Source organism: Amyelois transitella, chromosome 3 (assembly GCF_032362555.1).
Source record: "Amyelois transitella isolate CPQ chromosome 3, ilAmyTran1.1, whole genome shotgun sequence".
NCBI classification, from domain to species: domain Eukaryota; kingdom Metazoa; phylum Arthropoda; class Insecta; order Lepidoptera; family Pyralidae; genus Amyelois; species Amyelois transitella.
Genome location: NC_083506.1, coordinates 8,634,902 through 8,648,337, shown reverse-complemented (window position 1 = coordinate 8,648,337; position 13,436 = coordinate 8,634,902).

The window sequence follows — 13,436 nt, the reverse complement described above, 5'->3', positions numbered from 1 at the left end:
ACTACAAAAATAAAGGTTTTTAATAGATCTATAAAAAGGTCGCAATACCATATATCTTACTTATATAATTAAGAATTAATACAGCGTGTTGGTCCCGACATTAATGTATGGGAGTGAAAGTTGGGTATGGCAAAAGAAGCACGAAAGCAGAATAAATGCAGTGGAAATGAAAGCGTTAAGGAGTATGTTGGGTGTGAAATTGAGTGACCGGATAAGGAACAGCGTGATAAGGGAATGTTGTGATGAGACGTAGTTACAGGAATAGAAAAGGGTATGTTGAGATGGTTCGGTCATGTGGAGTGGATGAATGAAAACAGGTTGACTAAGCAGATATACAAGGAGAGTGTGGAGGGAAAGGTCGGAGTGGGAAGACCTAGACGAACGTAGGTATCTTGATCAAATTAAGGACGTCCTGGTAAAGGGTCAGGTCAAAAGTACCCGAAACCGCCGAGCTTGCATGAAGAGAGTTATGAAAGTGGATGAAGCGAAGGAAATATGCAGAGATCGTGGCAAGTGGAAAGAGGTAGTCTCTGCCTACCCCTCCGGGAAAGAGGCGTGATTTTACGTATGTATGTATAATTAAGAAGCTATAAGGTATTTTTAATATTAAAAATTATGTTAATTAAAAGGTGCATTTTAAAATCTTTATGATTAAGTGTTATTTCATCATCAAGATAATTTAACGGAGATAAATTTTGGCCTTTTCAGCACATTAATTGGATTCAAGGATTTTGAAATAACGTGAAATTAAAATGCGTGCTTTGAATTACTTATTTAAAGGTAAGTACCTACTTTCGATCGCGACTCGAGATTCGGCGTCGGCGTTTGAAGGATTGATTGCAAACAGTACGTGTGGACACAAATTTAAATCCTGCCTGGGACTATGAACTAATGACTCTTTTCTGATTAGTTTCTCTGTTAATAGATGCTCTAACGGTGATTCTTATAGGAAAAAATTATGGTGAAGAAATTGAATATCTCCGCGGGTTCTTTTGTGAAAATTTTCCTTGGAAACATTAAATAAGTGCATTGTACTTTGAAATAATCGCTATGTATTGAATTTTAGCAGTACCTACCTAGTATTAAATCTATCCTGAAAGTTACGCGTTTAGAAATAATTTCGAACTATGTAAGTACATTGAAAGATTCCATACTTATTGGTTGAGTGGATAAACCATAAAGAGATAACAAACAAAATAAGGAATTGAAGAGGATATTTTATGAGTTTCTTGCATGCTTAAAAAGGAATGTATTATATGTTCCCGCGAGATTGTCTAAGAACGACAATGTGCGGAGCAAACCGCGGAAAATGCTATTTTATTATAAATATAGCTAATTTGGCATGATTATTCCTTAGATAATGTAGTAAACAACCTTAGTATTTCCAAGAATTCCCACGGGAGAAAAATGGGTCATTGTTCGTACGAATTCGCGGGCGAGTTATCCAAAGCACGCCTAATGCCTGAGAAGAACAAATGTAGGTACCTTATACCTTTCATCCAGCATAATGATTTGAAATGTTAACGCAGGGTTTGATTAATACAACAACGTCCGTGAGCGAAGTCGCGGGCACCAGCTAGTAAGTATATAAAATGCGTTTAGCTTGGGAATCCCGGGAAGTATTTACATGAAAATATGTACTTCATTTGTTCGTTTTATACTTTTCCATAAATAAATAGGGACTAGGTATTATTGTAAACGCGTATTTAAAAGTAGGGATATAATAAAAACCACTTTTACGACATCCATAGAAACGAGATGGAGGGGTCCTATTCTTTTTTGCAGTGGTGCCGGGAACCACACGGCAAAACAAAACACCGAACTTACTCCATAAGTTTAATATTCTGAAATTGGTCATCTTCTAGAAATCTTCATCACATTAGGTACCCTATAAATTGCATGTTATACAATTCAATAACGCAAATCCCAAACCCTCTATGGCGCAAGTCCTGTTTTACAACAAAGGATACCTATTCCTAAAAATTATCAACAAAAGCTATAGCATTAACTTGGTTAGAGTTTGGGAAGCGTAGATATATTGGTGTCGGATTTGCGACTACATAAGAAAGGTAAGTGGGTGCGCGGTGACCTCGAGTGTGCCTCCTCGAGTGACGGTGCGGGGAGAGCCGCGGAGTGCGGTGTGCGGGTTGCGCGGGGCGTTGGGGAATCCTTCTGGCGCCAGACCGGCATCGGCGTCTACCCGCCCCCTCCGCCTTCAGCCCGCGCTCGCACCGGCCAACTCGAAATAGATGCACAGTGATTTACGCCTCGGGCGTATGAGTAAATATGTTGCTTGCCTGCCTGCCTTGGCACGTCCGCCCGCCCCCGCCGCATGCCGATCTCCGTCCTATCTCATTCGTACCACACCTTCTAATTGCAACGAACGCAACTCTTCCGTCATCACACTTGAAGATAATGCGAACAAAGTAGAACGTGTTATAGTACTTGATCACGTTGTATACTAAATTATAATTCGTATATCCAACAAAACGCTTAATTATGATAGACTACTTATAATAAAGATCTCTGGTGTTATATTTAAGTAGGTAGTGCAGAAGACGAAAGGAATAGGTACTGCTGTATACCACTAAGGAGAGCTGGTATCTCCTGGACTGGACCCAACATCCGTACCTACCTAGCTAAAATTTTGAAATGGTGCGAAGGGTTTATTTGACTTATGCCAAAGATTATATTAAACTTAGACATCTAGTTAGTGTTACTTACTTATTCTAAGCGTAATGACTTAATATTCTTATAGGAAAGTAAGTCAGTACCTTTACCAACTCTAACGTACTAGGCTTACATTTAAAGGCCTTTTATGTACATACTGTATTAATTATTAAAATTTGTTATATTTATTTAAAAAAATTCTGTGAAGTCGAGATACAGACAGGAAATTATTGCAGGCCAGTTATTCAAGTATAATCATCAATTCCCATTCAGTTGTGATCTCTCATTAGTGCGCAGTCGAGCGGCGACAGAGGCTCGGGAATAAAAAGCATCGCAGACCGGTCCTACAGGTTCCATTTGCAGTGCAGCCTCACGATCCACTTGCGTTCCTCTCCCATTCATCTAAGTCGCGAAATCTCTCGCGATGACATGATTTTTACTTCCTTTCAAATTGATTATTTCACGATATACCTACTTATCTGTTTGATCTATGAAGTTTACTATTTCTAACGCCTTAAAAATAATCTGCAGTCTTTTCGACTTAACCTTTAAGATTCTAACTTAGCTCTGATAACTACAATAAAAGATTTAAGTACTTAAGAAATATAGGTACTTCCTACTTATGAAGTCCTTCACTTGTGACACATGGCTAAAAATTTCACCAAACAGATTTGGCGAAATTATTAGTCATTATATTTTTAATATTTTGTAAAGTAGTTAGATATATTACTGCACTTTGGAACCTTTGGCAAACACTAGGCCGCTATAAATAAAAATATCCTCACCGGACATTGGTGCAGCCGCCAGTTCTTGAGCAGGTGCACGAATGCGCCCTCCTGAACTTACTGGTTTAGTAACTTTTGCATGCCACAAAATAAGTGCCTTGATCTTTTAGACAGATTCAATTAGGTATTTCTTTCCCAATTTTCTTAAGTTCCAAATAAATCATTAGGTAATCATAATAAGTAATCAGGTTTAGTTAACTTCTACTTAAATTGCTTTGAGCATCAAACGGTTTCGTGCTGATGTCAAACATTGACAACATTGTCAAAATTATGTAATCGGCCGTTCTTAGATGAATCAAACATTAATATAGTTTATACCTTATTTAAATTTGAAGCCCTATATAATTATATATGAAACTAGTTTTTACCCGTGGCGTAGCTTTTTAAGAAACGTAGTCTATGTTAGTTAGCTAAGCTATTTTCGTCTGTCTTTGTGCCCAATAAAGTATCATAACTCAGTCCAGCAATATTTGGGTGTTCTCTACCCACATTAATTATCGCAGGTACCCTATGTATTTGCTTGCCCAGGTTAATACTTGTAACTATTAAGTTACATAACAAACAGTTTCATCTAAATCTGTCTTTTTAGTTCCGGAGATAGGTACACGCATACAAACAGATCAGGAACCCTTGACTCCCCTTAGTACTTTTTATTACTCATTCTATAAACTCACGTTTACTACATACTATATCATTATTTTGTCTAGACTGGTAATTTCTAACTGAAGTTTTAAGTCTGACAATATTAAAGAAAATTCAATGAAGGTCATTTAGCATTGTATTACTAGTAACCTGTGCGACATTTACATAAATTAATGGCAGGAAAACATTTTGTAGGTATTGATTTAGTAATCATGCTTGTTACTTCTCTGTTATAGCCGTTTATATAATTTTTAAACACCTTTATTCTCACCTTTTCTTGATTTTCATACTGGCACTCGAATTGACATAATTTATCTCAAAAGGGTGTACTTAAATGTATTTTCCAGTACAAACTTTGTTATGTTCTGTTTTCGCTATCCATCTATTCGGTTCTGATATGGTTCCGATGAAGGCCCTTGAATGGCTATTCAAGAACTTACATACTTATGTTATTAAGGCTCGCCAGGTTAATTTTTCATGGTATTTCGGTGGCGCTCACTGCAGTTGCCGAACGAAATATGCTGTTTCGGTAGATGCCACCAGATAATCGTTATCAAAAAAAATTCAATTATTTTGTATAATTTAAAAACTTACTAATATTTTTTTGTGCTAATAACAGCTAACTACACGACATTTCATTAAATTAGCTAGTTTAATGGACATTTCAACAAAACATCGCCCTATCAGTTGTTAAAATAACTCAAATAATGGTTTAAGGCAAACTATGAACCGTTCCTGGAAATATTGTAATGGTAAATGTGAAAAAGCTTGACGCGACTCGGCTGACGGGCAACGGCGCGTGCTTGGACGTTTTCTGAGAATCGAACACACCCGACAACAGCTAATAAGCAACCTTCGTAGTTAAACAATTTGAACTTTAAAGAACAACTCCAAAAAAAGAAGATATTAAAGCAAAATTATTGTTCTCTATTCAAAAAAAACTACAACTTGTTTCACATGTGGTGTAAAATTAAACCATTGGTTATCCTTTATCGTCTTTAGGTATACTTTTTTAACCATTATGGAAAGGAATTTATTGTTAGTTTCTTTGTAAATTATTTATTGCACATAAAATGAAATATAACTAAATACTTACATAGCAGTTATTGGATAGAAGAATATGCTCAATGGCGGTTTTATCCCAATGGGGATTTCTTTCTGTCAATCGAATGGTTTAACAACTATTGTTCATTTAAAATCATACAAAGATACCTATGTAGGATAAAATCATACAAGGAGTCGCTTAAATGATATTTGATTTTTAATTTCGATCATTATTTCGTGACTGAAATCGCTGTTGAATATTTCCCCAATATCTATTCCGATCATCTATATCTGCAATTCACCTGCGGGAGGAGATTATCAAGGTGGTTGGGCCGGCATTTATCATCCCGAATAGATTCATTGCCTATTTCTGGGAACTGAACAAGTTTTCCAATAATCAGAGTAGGTAACCACCAGTCCAATGGTTCATTCCTTTAGGACGATGTTTCTGCGTTTGTAAAAATAGACTACCTAAAGCACACCGTTTCTCGGAGGCTGTGTCCATGCCCATGGCTTCCATTCTACTTTTTTAAACCAGATCTTATTCAACTCTTCCTGACACAAGTAAAGAAGGCCATCTGCTTTTGACCTTAGCCCCTAATCAAAGCTGGTAGTAATTACTGAGATATTAGCAAAACTGCCGCCCGAAATAAAAAACCATTGATGAAATAAAATTGAAAAACAAATTAACCAGCACAAGTCATTCGGAATCGTCAATAAATCTTTCAAAACAAAGCACAAATATTTGCCCGTGCTGGTAAAACCTAGAACCTCAGAGTGGTGCAGTGCACGGGCATGTCAGTCATTGCGCCCCGGGCAGGGGAGTTCGTATAATGAATACAAACAAGATAAACAAGTATAAAAAAGAGATAGTTAGAGTACATTCGTATTATTAATCGCGAAATAGAAGGCAAGTTAACAATTGATAATGTTTATCTGAAAAACCTGATACTGAATATACATACCAGCCTACACAACTATGTATTATATAATAAATATTCACAAACAACGTGCTTAATTAATAAATGAAGTCATAAGCAGCAGCGGTCAAATTTAAAGAAGCAATATAACTGGACGGCGTTCCGCACCAATGTTTCCATCCTCAAAAGAGCTTCATATTAAAAACCGACTTTCGTCAACTGTGCAATTACGAATACTAAAGTTCTTTGGTCACATTTTCCGAAATGAGAAGTCGATGGAGAGACTGGTTATTCAGGGCCAGGTGAGCAATGAAGCTAGAGAATACGCGGCCGATCACCAACTTGCTGGACTGACCTGATCAAAAAGCTACTGAGTCTTCCATGGTCAGTGTACTCGCAACGTCTGTAACCGGCAGAAATGAAAGCACATCACTGAGAGAACAATCCTCGGGAAAGAATACCCGCCGAACACTTCTCATCTCATACCTCGTCTGCGCAACCACGACCACTCTGACTAGAGTGTTCGACTAAGAAGAAGACATAACTATCAAAAGAATAAAGTTTTAAAAATAACACATTTATTTGTAAAGTTTATTTTTTATTTTTACCAAAATAATGCGTGGGAAGCTGGGTAGTAGCTGCACATTGGAAATTTGGAAGTAATCCAAAAATAATATAACTATCTATGATAACGTGGGAGCGTGCTTTCTTAATTTAATAGTCTGAAGTTTCTGAATATTTTTATTTGGTTTACCAAACATTGAGTCACGTCTATATTCCTTGCGGGGTAGACAGAGCCAACAGTCTTGAAAATTCGAAGAGTTCAATATCTGATCTGAATAAAATTTTTGAAATCAATTCATTAGTTTTCAGTTTATTCATTACAAACTTACAAAAATATAAATATTTGCTCTTTATTTTTAGTGCAGATATATTACCCAGGCTTAATAAGCCTGGTTTATTTATAGATATACAGGGTGTCGCGTTGTTGTCGGTTAATCGCGTTTCATATTTACGGACATAGTAAATCATGAACACACTTAATTATGAAAATAGGAAAATTACCTCAACTTTAGAAATAACCAATTTATCCGATATTTTTTACAACTTCATTGGAATTAACTTCTTATTTTGATTCTAGCCCTAATGAAGCTGAAACACTTCTTAAAAATAATGGCAGCACTTTGTTCCGCCGCTTCTTCTACACGCGCTTTGAAAGCGGTAGTAGATATAGACTTAAGTTATGTGACGTTAGTAAGTGATACTGAGTATCAAATTTTGAAAATAAATCTATTCTTTTCTATGTATATAAAATAAAATGTACAATAAAAAAACCCCGAAAAAAATTTACGTCTCCTTTAAAAAGTAAGAAAGTCTAATGTAGCTTAGCAGCACAGTAGAGAAGTAGTACTTAGTGGATTAGATTATTAGATATAGGTAAGTGATGTGACGGCAATAAGTGATACCTTGTATCCAATTTTAAAAATAAATCTATTCTATTCTAGACACGTCAATCTAATAACAACCCTTTTTTCCGTTGCGGGTTAAAAATACTAACTTTTTCGCTTTTGCCTTTTCAATAGATATGCAACGCGATTAACCAGACAACCTGCACAACAAAAAAGCTTAATTCTATCCGTTTGGTTGATCCGGAGATTACCTAGCGTGTACAAACTAATAAACACAGTTTTATTTATAATTTTTTTGGTGTTTCGTACCTAAAAGGTAAACACGGGACACTATTACAAAGCCGGACAGACAGACAGCGGCGCTGTCTGTCCGTACGTCTGCCTGCGCTTCTGGGTGGCATACACGAAACATTTTTTGCTCAATATTGATAACGGTAACTAGTAGACGCTTAAATTTTTTTCTGTTTATTTAGTTGTATATTAGTTACTTTTAAAAATAAATAATAAAATAAAGTAATAAATTAAAGGAGGACTCCCATACAACAAACGTATATTTGATAGATAATGCGGTATATGGGTATGGCAGGCAGATATTACATCCATATTCAAGCTAGTCTGTTTAGGGTAATCTTGACCTGATAGTTCGCCAGGACGTCTCCAATTTTATCAAGATAAACAAGGACGTTCATTATCTTTTGCCGTTCCTCTCTTAAGTTCCTATTCACACTTTCCATCTATTTACTTAATCAACTTGCTTTCATTCATATTAATATGAATATACCCAAGTAGTTAATACTCACAAACAAGAAAGTAATGCAATATAAGGAAATAAATTTAGCGTTGTTCATTTCTGAAGAGGTAAGTGCAACGCAATTAATACGTATTTATTTGGGCAAGTGGTATTGACTGGCTTAGGTTGACTCACACATATTATTGTCACATTCATACACTCCGTATTTAAGTCGTTGGTTTGCGAACGCCTGAATTCGCAGAGAATGACGCCATACTCTCTTGATACAAGTGTTTTCTGATTGTAGGTACTAGATACCTATGGATATCTAGCTATTTGCAGGCATGGTCGATTAATGTGCGTGTGATCTAGGGGCCACTCCTGCACAATTCTTTAAAAATATGTTCAGGATTTAGTAAAAAAAAAGCTTTCAATCCTATATGTGAGGAGTGAGGGTCTGGCCATACGCACATGTCGATTATGTTTGCAATTGAACTTACCTAATGTGCTTCTCCTAAGAGTTATCTTTTTCTCTCCAAGAGTACCTTAAGTACACTTATGGTTTATAAACATTAACCGCATATCTCCGGTATTAATAATTCGATTAGAAAAAATATTTTTGCATTGAAAAGAGTAGTGTCCGATTGGTCCTATAGAAATTTGGTTAAGGTCTGGTCATAAATGTGGAAGATATTCCAGGAAATACTATAATCTAATCTTTTTGTTTGTTTGTAAAATCATTGGACTTGGAAAAATATGTACGAAAATGAAATCGGAGCCCGCTTAAATTCAAATAATACCAAAACAATATATTTGAGTACCTAATTTCGTGTCAATTGCTGATAGATTGCAAACTAAACCTTTTTTTTTGGTGACGCGCGCGGCGTGCGCCAGTTCCAGAATTTTGATGTATGCAGGTTAGGAACAAACTCACTAGTCGAGTAGGTACTAATGCACTCTTATTATTTTAAACCTTATGAAAGCAACGCGAAGAATATGAACTACCGAGATACCGACCTACTATAAAATGGATATTTGATTGGATTGTTGTTCGCTCGAGTTGGGAGTTGGTTGGACGGCTAGCGGTCAGGCCAGTCAGACGATGACCTGGTTCCAAGGGAAGCCCGAACAATCATATAGTAATTTGGTTACAATTTATACCTATATGCAAGTACGTACACTCTTTGCTTTTATAGTCACATTTAAATAATACAATTGTTGAAATTGAAATTAACTGGTCTCGTGAATCAAATAAAAAAGCCTTTTGCATTAAATTACACTTAAAAGTTACTTTCCTATTTATTTCGATACCATATTAGTTATTGCTCGCTACCAAGACGGGTTTCCCGCCCACGCGACATCATGGCGCCCGTCCGGATCGGCCAACACATTTACTCAATACCTACGTTGCCAAACACGTTGATGTTTAAAATGAATTCGGTTTTGTTCGTTGAAATAAATTGTAATAAAATAATATTGTATAATATCGTTAGAGTGTGAGAAATCCATAACTCTTTTACTTTGAACCTTATTTGGCAAATCTAGGCTATCAATGGCAGTATTTATTTAAACGGAATAATAATCTAATACAAAGAATTACTCACGTTAAATAAAATGGAATGTTACATCGAGTTAAAATTTTTTTTACAGTAATTCCGTATCTTACTATAGTAGAACCGCCTAAATGAGTCCTCGCCCGCGGAGTACAGGGGCGCGGGGGTATGACGACGAAGGGGACCGAGAGAGGTGCGGGCGGCGGGCGCATTCTTGTAAAAACTCAGTTCGCTCGCTACGCGGTTAGCGATCACACGTGTTGACAGTTGCGGACGCCTTGTGAAAATTATACATGAGATTACATTCTCAAGATGAGTCGAAATATTTTCGGACATAGAATTAATAGTCAGTGCAAACAAATGGCGTTTAACGTATATGAATATTTTAGAAAAAAGAAACTCGACCCAAATTCTGATGAATATAAACAAGATATACCTTTAAATAAAACTGTAGCAGAAGTTACTGGACTATCAGAAAAGACTGTATCTAGAATTGTACAACAAGGGAAAGCATTAAATGACAACGAGAGATTTAAATCACCGAGAAAACCAAAACAGGTTCGTAGAAAAAGAGTGGAAATAGACGATTTCACAAAAGGAGTGGTAAGAAGAAAAGTCACTCAGTTTTACACAATTTTCAAAAAAATACCTACTCTGAAAACTTTGAACGCTGTACTTAGAGAAGAGAATATATTACACTGCGGCAGGGAATATTTAAGGCTATTATTACATGATCTAGGTTTTAAATTTAAGAAATGCGGATCTAAAAGGAAACTCCTTATCGAACAGCCAAATATCACATCGTGGAGGTGGAAATACCTAAATACTATTAAAAAATATCGTAGAGAAGGAAGACATATTTTATACCTTGACGAAACTTATGTAAACGCGTCTCATAACGTTTCAAAATGTTGGCAATCAAAGGATGAACTTGGCGTTCTATCTCATATTGGTAAAGGGGACCGTTTGATCATCGTACATTGTGGAGGTCAAATTGGATTTGTAGACGGAGCCCTTGTGATATTCAAATCCAAATGTAAAACAGGTGATTATCACGATTCTATGAATTTCGCAAATTTCAGTAAATGGATAAATGAAAAGCTCATGCCTAATATACCGCAAAATTCTGTCATAGTAATGGACAACGCAGCTTATCATTCGGTTCGAGAAGAGAAAAAGCCAACTATGGCTTCTACCAAGCCAACTATGCAAGAATGGCTACGACGACATAACGTGCCTTTTGATGAAAAACTTAGAAAGGATGACTTATATAAATTAATTAAAAGTAATTTCACAGAAGATATTTACAAAATTGACGAGGTATTGAAAAGAAACGGACACGAAGTATTGCGTTTGCCTCCATATCACCCAGACCTGAACCCAATTGAGTTGGTCTGGGGTGATATCAAAGGACAATTAGCACAAAAAAGTATCGACTCTAATTTGGACCAGAAAAAAGAAATATTAGAGAGATTATTTGCTGAATATCCCAAAGAGAAATGGGAGAATTGTGTTAAACACGTGATTAAAATCGAAGACGAATATTGCAAACATGATGGAGTCCTAGATGAAGTTGTTGATTTTATTATTAATGTGCAAGACGATTCTGATGATTCTGATGATGGCTGTTGTGAAAGTGAAGAATCAAGTTCCAGTGATAGTGATATTATGGACATAAGTGATTGATTTATAATTTTGATAAATTTTGCATAAATAAATATTACATACATAACTTTATTACCTTTTTTTTACCTACATATCATACCTATATATCATAAAATCACATTTTTATCGAATTGTTTTGTATGAAAAATAAAAATTTGAAAATAACAATAATCGAAAAATGCTTATGCTATTTAATTCATGTACGTGGTCTCGTTGATACCATGGAGTTATGGGATAACAAAAGGAACACGTTGTATAGTTTACAGTTGTTTCATTCAAATTTTGTATAGCCATTATTATTTTTTTAATAAAAATCTTCACCTGTTTGCCGCTAACCACTATGACGTCACATATCTCAAGAAATGTCCAGTAACATTTCGCCCCTTGTATTACACGCTACGCTCGACCGCCGCCCGCACCTCTTTCGTTCCCCTTCGTCGTCATACCCCCGCGCCCCTGTACTCCGCGGGCGAGGACTCATTTAGGCGGTTCTACTATAATAAAAATAATAGCAGTGAAATAAGTATGAACGAATTAATGTATGATCATTTGCACTGATAGTTTTATTAGATTATGCGGCTTGTTTGCTTATATAGAAGACGAAGAAATAACCTTCTCAGTGCCGCGTGGCTCAAGGTCGTAGCGTGACGTCGATGTTCGGCAACAGGCGAGAACGCCAACCAAACAACGCAACAAGTGCCCCGCGCCCCTTCCTCGTCTCACATGCCATTCGCGAAACAGCTGTCATATTGTCATAGCATAATATAATGTGCCGTTGAAATCGACTTACCTAAATGTTATGCTACAATGGCATGTGATAATGTAAGATGAAGTCTTTTTCATATTCTTAACTAGTTTAAGAGCATCGAGATGTTCATCATCTGATAACCTGTTTTGTCTTTTCCTGCAATAAAGTGTTTGCAAGACAGACGACTGCGACCAAAAGACGTTTACGTCGGAGGTGACGTACGATACCTGTACAGGAAGTCGCCGAATTTTATTCCATTTAGACAATATTTTCTCGGAGTGTGTAAGTATCATGAAACGGTTACATTATTGTCAACTAGATTGAATGACACTGACAATTTTCGTTCGAATAGTTGTAGCAGTTGCCAATCAACCCCAACTCGCGAGTTCGTTGCAAGCGACTGCTTGTGCTATCGGTGAAACGCGTGCGTCATCGCCTCCGCTGATAAGCGCCAACCAATTATCATTGCAAATATAATGTGTTTATTTCTTCGTATCTGCTGGAGTATCGCGGAGTTTCCATTAAAATTATTATGGCGCAACATAACGATAAGGACCAGTATTTAGATTAATTTTCAACAGTAAGCTATTTGTCTGTAAGTAATATGAATAAATTCGATAAAGAGGTCTTGCAGATAACAAGTTCACGAGATAAGTTAAATATAGGAAAGTACCAACTAAATAATATAATTATCGTATATTGCAACACGTTATTAGGAACAGTTTATTTACTGCTATAGTACTGGTTGCTTTACCATTATGTAGCAAAAGGTATGAAAATACTAAAGTTTCATAGTATGATCATTTTGTCGCATAAAGTTTATTTATGAATTAAGGACTGTTAAATGGAAGATGCGCATAAAGCCAATAACCGTTCTAGTCGAATGCAACCGTTACGAAATCATTCCTGCATGAACACTATACTACGACGCCCGCGTAGCTAATTGATATGTAATTTCTACTAGTTGAAATATATATGATCTTAGTAAAAAAATAACTTGAGATGTAAGTATGTACTTAGCAGGTTTGTAACATTAATAAATAAAGTTAACCCAGAACCGCAGACAAACATGAATTTTACAAGTTTCTAGCCTCGTAGCAAATTGTAATAGTAAATTGAATCATGGATATAGGTACCTATAAGAGTAGCGGTCTAGTGGCTTGATAGCATATGACGTCACAGAGGTCATCGAGTATAATTATAGTTATTGATCAAAAGCTACTCCTAGTCCTTCATATTTATGAGCATAATCAGTAGGTAAATCATTCGT